This window comes from Herpailurus yagouaroundi, unplaced genomic scaffold, assembly GCF_014898765.1.
Source record: "Herpailurus yagouaroundi ecotype Mexico unplaced genomic scaffold, PumYag 483, whole genome shotgun sequence".
NCBI classification, from domain to species: domain Eukaryota; kingdom Metazoa; phylum Chordata; class Mammalia; order Carnivora; family Felidae; genus Herpailurus; species Herpailurus yagouaroundi.
In genome coordinates this window covers 4,318,798-4,330,843 of record NW_024412700.1, presented here as the reverse complement: position 1 = coordinate 4,330,843, position 12,046 = coordinate 4,318,798, and the positions used below count along the sequence as shown (strand labels likewise).

The 12,046-nt window shown below is 53.4% G+C and overlaps 1 pseudogene; it reads right to left on the bottom strand.

Moving 5' to 3' along the window:
• The window catches only part of LOC121022940 (guanine nucleotide-binding protein G(I)/G(S)/G(O) subunit gamma-12-like), a 29,281-nt pseudogene extending 20,152 nt beyond the window's left edge, over positions 1-9,129 (bottom strand).
• Positions 9,130-12,046: the final 2,917 nt, after the last annotated feature.

Sequence of the window (12,046 nt, the reverse complement as noted above, 5' to 3'; positions counted from 1 at the left end):
CCCTGGCTGTAGATGTTTTCCTGTTTTGTTGCATTTATTTTATTTATTTTAATGTTTACTTATTTTTGAGAGAGAGAAGAGGGGAGGGGCAGAGAGGGAGAAAGGATCCTAACGGGCTCCAAGCTGTCTATACAGAGCCTGTCTATACAGGCTATACAAGCTGTCTATACAGAGCCTGACACGAGGCTCGAACTCACACACTGTGAGATCATGACCTGGGCCAAAGTCAGACGCTCAACCCACGGAGCCACCCAGGCGCCCCTGGCTGTTTTCCTGTTTTGGATTACCTTCTCCACCTACCCCACGTCACTGCCACCTGCTGTATCTGTTGGGTCACCCAGGAGCCCCCCAGGACCTGCTTCCGGGAGGTCTCGTTCCTGCAGCCAGTGTTGATTCCCCCTTGTCTGGACCCTCATAGCACTGTGTGTTCCCAGTTGTAAGCCATTTGGGCACTTGCTTAGGTTTCCTTGTGGGAATGCCTTGCTTCTCAATGCGATGTGCAGAGTGTCTGGGGACAGGAGCAGTTTCTGTGATTTGTTCTGGTTCCCTCTCATTTTCTGACCCAGCGGTGGATGGACTAGGACGTGCTCAGCAGACACTTGTGGAGAGGATGTGTCGTGTGTGTCACACACTAGAGTGTCTCGACTTTTCCTTCACGTAAATGTGTGGCTTATTAGGAGAGAAGTAATACAGGAAGCAAGGCCCCTCGTGTGACACAGCCTGCCACTTCTGGGGACGGCGGCCCATCCTTCTCCAAGTGCTGCAGTCTGACGTGAGTCCGGGGGTTTGGATCTGAAGACGAACAGCTCAGGCCACAATGCTTGAACTTGGCCGCAGGCTCATGTGCAAATCCGGCCGTGACCTTGACCTAGGAGAGGTCTCTGCACCGCGGGCGTGTGTGAACACGCTTTGTCCCAGGTGCGTTGAACACATGCCCGTGCGTCAGGTGCCCTGTGTTCAGGAGGGCCCCAGACGTCTATGCGGGACCCACCTCTCCCACCGTGGACGGCGCGTCCACACCGCGTCTCCGGGAAAACTGCTCTCCAGGCCCCCTGCAGCGTCGTGTTGCTTCTTCCTGGGGCCCGGACCCGCGATGTTTGATCTCAGAGTTGTAGTTCAGAGCCGTTGGCTTTTGTTGGGCTGACGGCATTCAGTCAACTAGAAAACAGTCTGAAAGCTTGATGGGCCGAAGTCTCCATGCGCTTTCATTATGTCCTAAATCCTCGACGGTGGAGAAGGCAAGGCGGTCTCCACACCTTTCTCGGTCCCAGGACCCCACACTCTCGGCCTGGAGCTTGGCAGGTAGACGTGCCTGGGTGGTTACCAGGGCAGGCCAGTATTCAGTAAGAATGTCTTCCGAATGTCTTCCAGTCTTCTGGAAATTCTATACACCAACAGTAACCTGCCAGGGATCAGGTTACAAGCCAAAAGTCACCCTATGAGGGCGAACAGAGTTCTCAAAAGTCTTACTTAGTAACCTCTCTGCACAAAGCTGTTTTTTTCCTAAGTGAGAAGCAAAACCAGAATTCTAACTCCGCGTTAAACCTAAGCAAACAGTGGTGAACACCGTGGATTATGCGGCTGTAACTGGAGATAGGCCCAACCCTGAGCAAACGGTGCTCTTTGATGCTGTCCCCTCCCTCGCCCCGCCCGCTGGGTCCTTGCCCTCACCGTCATGGGGGGGGGGGGACTTCAAAGCTGCGCCTGCACCTCCAGCTCAGCCCCGCCCCAACCCGAGGTGCGGGCGGAGCCTTGCAAGGAGCCCACATTCACAGCTCGAGATGCGGTGGCAATTTGTTCTTGCTGCCGTCGACTTTGAACTCCGTATCTCAGATTTCTCTCTGTGTCACTGGCTTTGAACTTCCATTCGTCAGTGCCTGAATTATCTCTTTACAAGCGCACCCTGATACCTGCCAGGGGGCCTCACGAATTCCAATCCCTCACCTGCCTGGACTGAGCCCGAACGTACTGCTTGAATCCTCACCTGTCCCGGTCACACTACATAAAGACCTTAGATCTCGGATGTGTTTGGGACACTTACTAACGGCCTTCCCGCGTCTTCGGTTGAAGACTGAGGGCTAGGGCAGCGGGAAAAGACGGAGCAGGGAGGGCTATTTAGCAGCTCAGACACCCCCTCCCCACCCCAGGGCCTGTGCCCCTGTTCCCTGTACCTTTCTTTCCCCGACCATCCTCCTATCGGACAAGTCAGTGCCGACCATGGCTTCCAGACCTGGGAACACTCCCTGAATAGCAGACGCGTCTCCAGGGGCTGTGGGTGCCCACGGGGTTCCACGACAGAAACGGTCTGGGTGGCTTTCAGCCTTTTTTAGGTTGCAGGCACACAGGGAGTGCCTGTCCCTCCCTTATGAAATGTAAAACCAGATTTGAGTACGAGGGAGGGTCTGCAAACACAGACCGAGAGCTTTCCTTACCAAGATGAGAAAAATAAACACAGTTGCAACTTGTAAAGGAAACCGAAATGGACAGCTATCTAGATTTGTTTTTCCTGCTAATCCCAGAAATTTTACTTGAAAATCAAGATGTAATCACCATCATAGAATGCTTGAGTGAGATCTGGTGCTACCCCGATCTTAAAGGCGAGGACACAGAGGCCCTAAGGTTCAGCACCAAGGGCAGACTTTGTGAGGACGGCATGCGTGCAAACGGGCCGTTTTCTTGCTTGTTTCACTTCAAGCTCAGACTTTTTCGTGCAGTCTTTCTGAAGTGCTTCCTCTCCTTCCTCTGAAGGCATGTGGTGTCTCTGTGTGTTATTTACTGGAGATGTGGTTTTCTCATTTTTCTAACTATGTTATAGGCACCCAGAAAAACGTCTTTATACCTACGACAGTGCCCATAAATACCTGTTGGGTGATTGGTTCTGTAAACGGAGACTTGCTTCATTGTCATTCTGCTGGGGCTGTGGGGTCTGGCGTCAGGGTGGAGGTGGTGAGTCACGGGGTCCACGGGACGTGTCTGTCTGTGGACAGACCCAGCGGCAGCCAGGGCCGGAATTTGGGCAGGCAGTTCCTGAAAAGAAGGACAACTTTCACGGCCACACTCACGAGGCAGGGGCTGGCAGGTGGCCTCAGCATTCACGGGCTTGGACACGAGGAAAGGGCACAGTTGCAAAGAGCCAGGATGGGCACATCAAGGGGCTGTGAGGAGCAGGGCCATCATCTCGATGACGGGGCTGAAGACAAACCCAGGGTTGAGGGCCAGCCCATGTGAGTGTGACGTGGTGGGATCCGGGATGATGAGCTCGCAGATCATTGCGGATCATACGTTTATAGTTTTCTGATTCTTCTGCTTCCTGATCCTGTAATTTCAGGCCTCAAGATCTTAGCGGACGTCTCTTTCCAGAAAGCCCTGCATCCTCAGGGTAAAATGTTAGAGCAACATGGACATTCTCCATGTCTTCTGCACCCCTCTGCATTTCCAGGCCACCAGACAGACTCTGGGCTGATGGCCTGCGGCTCTGTGGGCCCGAGGTCCTGGGGGGCCCCGCCTCACCCTCTCCATAGCCGCCCTGCCCCTCCCCCCGCTCCCGTGTCACTCCAGAGGCCTCTCCGCTGAGGGTGTGAGCAGCCAGCTGCCCTCCTCTGCTGAGGACACCCAGGCCTTGAAAGAGTCAGGGACTTGCCCGGGACCCCAACTCACGCTCTCTGTTGTCGGCGACCCATCTCTATGCCCGACTGCACCTTCCTGCTGGTGCTTCTCTGCCATGATTTCTTCACCCTTGTTGCCAGAGGCCCCCGCCCCTCCCCTCCCCCAGCCTCTCCCCTCCCCCAGCCTCCTCCCTCCCTCATTCCTTCCTCCTCCTGCCCCCACCCCCAACCCTGTGAGTTTGGCGTTCATCTTCGCCCACCAGACCAATTTCTTTTTTCCACTCAGTCTTTACTTATGTTGTGTCTTCTGGAATGCCTCTCTTCCTTCTGTCTAAATCTTCATCCTTCCATACAGGTCTGCTGGATGCCACTTTGTCCCATAAATCAACTTAAAAAAAATGCTTATTTATTTTTGCGAGAGAGAGTGTGTGCATGAGTTGGGGAGGTGCAGAGAGAGGGAGGCAGAGAATCCCGAGCAGGCTCTGAGCTGTCAGCACAGAGCCGAACAAGGGGCTCGAATTCACGAACTGTGAGATCATGACCTGAGCCGAGGTCGGATACTTAACCGACTGGGCCCCCCAGGTGCCCCTATTTATTTTTATTATTATTTTATTTTATTTTTTATTTTATTTTTTTTTTGAGAGAGAGAGAAAGCGTTCGTGCAAGTGGGGGAGGGGCAGAGAGCGAGGGAGACACGGAATCGGAAGCAGGCTCTGTGCTGACAACAGACAATGTGGGTCTTGAACTCACAAACCTCAAGATCGTGACCTGAGCTGAAGTCTCATACTTAACCGACGGGGCCCCCCAGGTGCCCCCCACAAACTAACTTTTAATTCCGTCCCCCACAGACCTGGAGGTTCGAGCTCCTACGTCCCCTGTGGTCAGTGCCTCCACCCTTTTATCCTTAAACTCTCCGCTGGAAGGTCGGCTTCTGGAGTGCAGAGCAGCGCCCTGCCCCGTGTGCCCCCTGCACTCCCAGCCAGCGTGCAGCGCACCTGCCAGAAGTCAGAGCCACCTTTGTTCTGTGGTGCAAGACGGTGACTCCATGTGCCCTGTGGCAGAGGGCTCCACGCAGACACCCCCGTCTCCTTCCTAGAGTCCTTCTCAGAGTGCTGGGGGGCCGTCTGCCCTCCCCCTGTCACCCCGTCCATGCCCCGTGGGCACTGGGGCCAGTTCGCAGTTCCTGTGTCCCTTCTGCTCAGTCTGTGGCCTCTCGTCTGACTGTCCACTCCTGTGTGGCTCCTCTCTCAGCCTTCATTGCCGGTTGGGCTGTGGTTTTGCCCATGGAAATACGTATCCATTAAAAACAGGCTTGAGGGGTTGCCTGGGAGGCTCAGTCGGGTAAGTGTCCAGCTTTGGCTCAGGTCATGATCTTGTGGTTCATGAGTTCAAGCCCCTCATCGGGCTCTGTGCTGACAGCTCAGAGCCTGGAGCCTGCTTCGGATTCTGTGTCTCCCTCTCTCTCTGCCCCTCCCCTCTCTCTCTCTCTCTCTCTCTCTCTGTCGAAAGAGAGAAAAAAAGAAAGAAAGAAAAAAGAAAAGAAAGAAAAAAAGGAAGGAAGGAAGGAACAAGGAAAGAAAGGAAGGAAGAAAAAGAAACAAAACCCAAAACAGAATTGAGAGCATGAGGGCATTTACCCTAATAATGCTCCACACTAAGTGCTGTGCAGTTCACCCACGAACCGGCACAGGTCACAGTGTCCTGAACTGGAAACCTCAAGCAGGGCTGTGTCACCCTGTAAGAGCCAAAAGTCAGACGCCTGCAGGTCCCGTGCGATCAGGGTAGAGGGGAAAGGCCATGACCTGGACCCATCCTTGCCAGCAGCATCTTACCGTCCTGTTCCTTCCGGGGCAGGATTGGGTCCTCAGTGCCACCTGTTGCCAGGCAGGGCAAGTATGCCGGACCCCGCTCGGCGAGGGGTGAGGGCGAGGGGGCGAGGCTCAGGGCACGCGCTCCCCCCCTCCACTGCCCCCGCCGGGGCAGCCCCGGGGCATAGCCAGGAGCCGCACTTTCTGGGGCAGTTCTGCCCCCACAACCTGGTGAAGGTGGCGAGGGCAGCGAGTGCCTGGGAAGTGTCTGCAGATGTCCCCAGTACCACACGACTCCTGCCCCATTCACTCATCCAACGGTGTGGGATCCTCACCCCCCAGGGGTGCTAACAGTGAGGGAGCAGAGGCGGATCCCCCTCTCTGGCTGTTCTCCCTGCAACTGCCCATCTGCAGAGACTCAGCACCGTCCTCTCTCTGTGCAGACGGCCCCCCAGGATTGGCTCCGTGCGTCTCCTTTCTTAACCTCTGCACATGTTATTGCTGTTATGACGCCCCCCCCGCATTTAAAACACTTAATATGCATGTAAATTTCAGCACACACACACACACTCACACACACACACACACACACACACAGAAAGCCCCACAAAAATCACAGTATCACCCAGAAAGTTCTGCAGTGGCTTCCATGATCTCAGATTAGCTACTTGTACATCGTTATGAAGAAATGACAAACTTTTACCAGCTGTGATTGCATTTAGTAATCAAACTGTCCTTCATTTCAGTCAGCAGTGTCCAAGCAATGCATCAGGCGATTGGGCTCCCCCAAATGGATTCTGAGAATATCTGAGTGTAGGGGCGCCTGGGTGGCTCAGTCGGTTAAGTGTCCAACTTCAGCTCAGGTCATGATCTCACCGTTCGTGGGTTCAAGCCCCGCATCGGGCTCTGCACTGACAGCTCGGAGCCTGGAGCCTGCTTTGGATTCCGTGTCTCCCTCTCTCTGCCCCTCCCCTGCTCATTCTCTCCCTCTCTCTCTCTCTCTTTCTCTCAAAAATAAGTAAATGTTAAAAAAAATATCTGGGTGAACCTTTATGTCCCCACACTGTACAGTCCACTCAATTACCTGGTACTTTTAGGTGAACCAAAATAAGTGAGACCAAAACCACGAGGCTTTCTCCCCTTGTGTTGTGATAATTGTGGGCCATTAGAAGGATGAAATTGTTTTGAGCCCGGAGCCCATAAACACTGGGCCAGACTTTCGTTCACTGCCCTGTCGGTAACAGAAGTCATGGCCTTGAACCTGAGTGTGGATGTAGTGCAGGTACAGGTCCGAAACAGCACAGGTGTGTGTTTGCTTCCCTGGCTGAATTTTGCTTTGATAAGGCGCCTGGGAGGAGCAGGGCCCCCCGGAGCAGAAGCGATGTGGAATGTGCTTCTAGTCCTGGGTCGGCCTGCCGTCTGCCCTCGGGAAGCCACCGAGCCTCAGTTTCCCGGCCTGCATGGTGGGGGTCCCAGCAGGAACCCAGCACGGGGCCTGACGCACGTGATGGCGTTCGGGCACCTGCTTCCCCGTGCAGCAAGCACTCTCCCCAGGTGCACACCGGCCCCTGTGCAGCCACCTGCCCGCCAGTGGCACACAGGACTTGCCCTGGCGATGGCGGCTGCAAGTTCTTTCACCTTATCTATTTCCTGAAGCTTCTCTCAACTCCTCTGGAGGTGCGTTTCCAGAACCACAGGTTCTGGGTTACGGTGGATCCATTCTGGGGTTTCTGGAATGATCTCTGTAGATCCAGTGACTCCTGAATCACAGTCAGAGGGGAGGACAGCGCCAGACAGTGCCTGGCTCCCGGGGAGGTGCAGACAAGCACGCGGAAGGCCGACGGCTGCTGCTGAAACTCCTCCTGAAGGCATAGGGTCCTCCGTCCAGCGATTAGGTACGGGCAAAACAGTAGCTCCAACATCACGGGAGCAAACGTCGTCCTGGAAAGAACTTACTTGCATTTTTTATTTCATTAAATTTTTTAAATGTTTATTTATTTTTGACAGAGAGAGAGCGGGGGAGGGGCAGAGAGAGAGGGAGACACAGAGTCCGAAGCAGCTCCAGGCTCCGAGCTGTCGGCACAGAGCCGGACGCGGGGCTCAAACTCGTGAACCCCGAGATCACGACCTGAGCTGCAGTCGGACGCCCAACTGACTGAGCCGCCCAGGTGCCCCAAGGGAGATTTTAATTAACGGAAAGACACATCATGCTCATGGATCCAACAGTTTAACTTTGTAAAGATGTCAATTTATCCTAAATTAATTTCAATGTAATTTCAATAAAAATTCCAGCAAGATTTCTTTCAGGAACTCAAGAAATGGATTCATTTGGAGAAATCAAGATGCATGAATAACCTAGAAATTCTCGTAGAAGAAGATCAAACAGGAAAATCCCCTCCCACATATTAAGGGGTATTAAAAGACCACAGTAAACACAGAACACCCAGCCAAACCAGAGAGAGAATGTGGTACTGGTGCAAGAACTGATAACCAGCCCAGCGGAGCAGGAGAGGGGGTGCAGGGACCAGCCTGAGGGTGCAGGATGGGGGTGGGGGTGGTCCCAGGGGCCAGCCCAGCAGAGCAGGATGGGAGTCCGGGGACCAGCCTGGGGGTGCAGTATGGGGGGCCCAGGGACCAGCCCAGTGGAGCAGGATGACGTCCCAGGGACCAGCCTAGGGATATAGGACGGGGGGACCCAGAAATGGATGCCCGAATATAGGAGGCTGCTGTCTGGTGAGTGGTGCCTCCACTGTGGAAGGACACGCTCTGACTTCAGAGGCAGTTTGGCATAACAGAGTCGCTAAATGGAGAAGGGTGTTGTATCCTGACTTCACACGCTGTACAGAGTTAAACTCCCTGCAAATTTTTGAAAAACTATGCAGTTACAGAAGAAAATATAGTGGAATATCTTCGTGATCTTGGGGGAGGAGACATTTCAGAAGACCTAAGGTCATAGGGTGAATCAATTTTGGAGTGGTTGCCTCCCAATTAAAGAGTTCTCTTCAGGGGCGCCTGGGTGGCTCAGTCGGTTAAGCGTCGGACTATGGCTCAGGTCATGTTCTCACCGTTCGTGGGTTTGAGCCCCACATTGGGCTCTGTGCTGACAGCTCAGAGCCTGGAGCCTGCTTCGGATTCTGTGTCTCACTCTCTCTGCCCGTCCCCTGCTCATGCTCTATCTCTCTCTGTCTCAAAAATAAAGAAAGATTAAAAAAATTAAAAAAAAAAGTTCTCTTCAGTGAAGATCATTGATAGTGTTTGCAGGTGGGTAGAAAAGTAGAGGTGTTCGTAATGTCTGATGTACGAAGAACTCTTAAAGATTAATAAACTCTTGAACCTGAGTAGAATAGTGAAGGGTTTACGTAGGTTGGTTGTTTCTAGAAGGCCAAGCGGTGGCTCGTGGGCAGGTGCATGGACTGTGCCCTGGAACCCGCGGTGGGGACGGCAGTGCCGCCTGGTGTGAGGTGGGCGGGGTCCTCAGAGACCCCTCCTCGAGTGATCGTCGGCAGCAGGTGGCCCATGGCCACGCCTCGCTGGTAGTTACCTGGCCCAAGAACCCCTCTCTCCTTCCAGATGGTGGTGCATGGAGGACGCAGAGGTCCCTGTGGCCTCCGTCCGTGATGATTTTGGAAGGGTTACTTCACTTCGAAGGCATCTCCTGCAGTCTGCCAGACCTGAGCCCGCTCATCGCCTCGGAGCCCTTTGACAGATGGGAAGAGTGGGTCCCTCTGAGGAAGCGCCCTGCGTCCTGGTGACAGAGGTGAGCGGTGCGTCCCCGTCGGAGCTTCCCCAAGGGGACCCGGGACGTGTGCCCGTGGCAATGTGCACCGGAGAGAGAGGGACACCCAGACTTTGGGGGCTTATCTGAACCAGCTGTAGGTTCGTGCCAAGGATACAAGTGCCAGCGTGATCCGCTGGTCGGGCGGGGGCTTCCAGGGGTTGGATGGTGCGTGCAACATCGGCCTGACTTCGCCTCACGGTGCACAGAGCGGGTCTGCCGGCCGGCCCTGTGGCCAGTCTGGATGAGTCCCTGCCGCCGGCCTCCTGGGGCTCCAGTGGTCCTTGGTGGTTCCGGCAGCAGCAGCTGTCAGAGGTCTTGGGCTTTAGCGCCAAAAGCTGGCTCCAGTGGCTGTGCCCTCTGTGGCTGTGCCCCCCGGGGGCCCGGCAGCTGCAGTGAGAGGGCAGTGCTGGGGTTTCAGTGGCACCGGGGTCTGGCTCCGGCGGGGGGCCGTGTGCTCCCAGGGCCTTTGGCAGCTCCCACAGTGGCATCGTGGCAGCAGGTGCGTGCACGGTCCTCTCTCTGTCCTCCCAGCTCTCAGGAGGGTGCAGCTTCCCGTAGTAACTAATCCCTGGGTTTCCACCCATCCTGGATTGCTCCTTTGGCCGTTCCTAGAATTCCGTAACCACTTCCTTAATTTAAATCCCCCTGCATTTGAAATATACCTACTGTGGTTTCTATTTCCCTGGTCAATTTCTGACTCAGAAAGTCTACCCTTAATCAGGTAGTGTTGGTTTCCGGTTATTGAAGAAACAAAAATTGGAACAATAATGAAATACGGTTGTACGTGCATAGAGTTACCAAAAAGTAGACCATCTTTTAATATCAAGTATCAGCAAGAATGTGGGGGAATGGAGGTCGCCACGCACATTTGGAGGAAGGATAGGTGGGGCACCCAGCCTGAAAGGCACTCTGGGATTCTGTAGCAAAATTAAACCCTCCTCTAGCTCGTGATGCAACAGTGCCACTCTCGCCTGCGTCCGTATGTTTAGTGTTGGAGATGTTTGCTCCAAATTTGGTTGTACTGGTGGGGAGTTGGAGGCAGCCTTGGGGGGGGGGCATCACTTGGGGAATGGCTAAGTCACATGGTGGCAAATGGATACTATGGAACATAGTGCAGCAATAAATAATGAGATGTCCCTAAAGTAGTGTGGACAGATCTTAAAAGCACGACGTTAACCAAAACAGCAGCAACAACAACAAAACCATGTGATTTGTAGCTCAATACTGTTTATACGAATTTTGTGACGTGCAAGTGAACACCACATAGCATTGCAGGTATGCTCTGTCGAGTCTCCCTGATGAGCGTTTCTTTCTGGTAGCAGAGATCTCAGGTTTTAAGTCCCCAACTGTTCTTACTGACCTCCTCCTAGCACTGGCTCCGCATAAGCCTCTTAGGTGGTTTATAAGGTCCACCAACACCATTACGACCGCCGTCAACACTGCGTCACCACCACCACCAGGTCACCTCCATCGCCATCATCGTCCGTCACTGCCTCCACCTCCTCCATTACCACCTCCATTACCACCGTCACTGCCACCACCGCCACCGTAAGAACAATAACGGAGGTGAATGGGTAAGATCTTGACAGCACGAAAATACCAGTCAACCTGGAGGGAGCAGGGGTGAGCTGAGCAGTCAGATTCTCGCGAGCTTATGTTCAGGGGAGAGAAAGGAGCAGTACTGCCCCTCTGCTTTTCCACGGTGGCTCCCGAGAACCGTGGGGCTGGGCTGGGCAGTCAGGATTTTGCCTGAATCCGTTTATTCCAGTGTGTTCCCTGCCGAAACGCTGGTTTATTTTAGCGCGAGCATGGCCTCGTATTCCACGAACGAGGACCAGCCTCATCTCTTCATCCATTTTAACGTCTCGGGGTGGAGGCTTCTCTGAAAGTCAGAGGAGTCCCGTAAACCCATTTCGGTGAGGCTTCGTTCACGGTCCCTCCTCGCGAGCCGAGTCCTTATCCTATCGCTCTGCACAACAGCTTACAATGTGTTGCATACATTGAAAATCTCGTCTAAATAATCCCCTTCTATCCCCCTGCTTCTACCCATTAAATATCCGATGATGTTTATCTTGTCTTCACTTAGTCCGTGATTAGGGAAGCTGTGCACACTTGGCGTCCTTAATCTTTCTTCCTAAATCGGTCCTTGAAAGCGGCCCCTTAACAGTGTTGTTACTCTGTTCTCCTCTGAACCTCTTCCAAATCGTCGATCTTTCTTGCATTGAGCTGCCTGACCTGAATAACCTGAAGGCAGAGTTGTTGTGGGTACAGACTTACTAATGTACCCTTGCAGCACGCTAATGCTTTGGCCCAAGCCTCCTAAAATTAAGCCTGTCTCCCCTCCCACACTTCTAGCTGTAGATACAAGTCAGATCCTTTGCTCTCTCTCGAATCTGTTTTTCTTTTAATGCAGGATTATTGCTGGTTATCTTCCCGACATATCGGATGCGGAAATCCCAATCAAGAGGAGGGAGAAGTCCGGGTACACACTTGTTCATTTTTCCCCTGACAGAACTGTGCTTTACGTGGACGTATCCCTTTGTATTTTCCCAGTTTTCGTGTGAGATCCTCGCAGTGCCTCTGTGACACGGCCAGTGTCTGATTGCCTCAGAGTATAGGTGTTGTGGGTCGCCTGGGTCTGCCGACCGCTACCAGCGTCTCCCCGTCACGCAGCACTGTCTGCTTTCAAGTTTGTGCTGGTGCTCAGCGTGGACTTCCTTCCATTTCATAAATCTGTTCCTATGCTCTCTTCTTAAATGAAACCTTAAAATAATTCCTGTAATACCCTGATAGACACACTCCAGTTTGGCAACCTTTCATCATTTTATTATTTACTCTCTTGTTGCAGGCTTTCT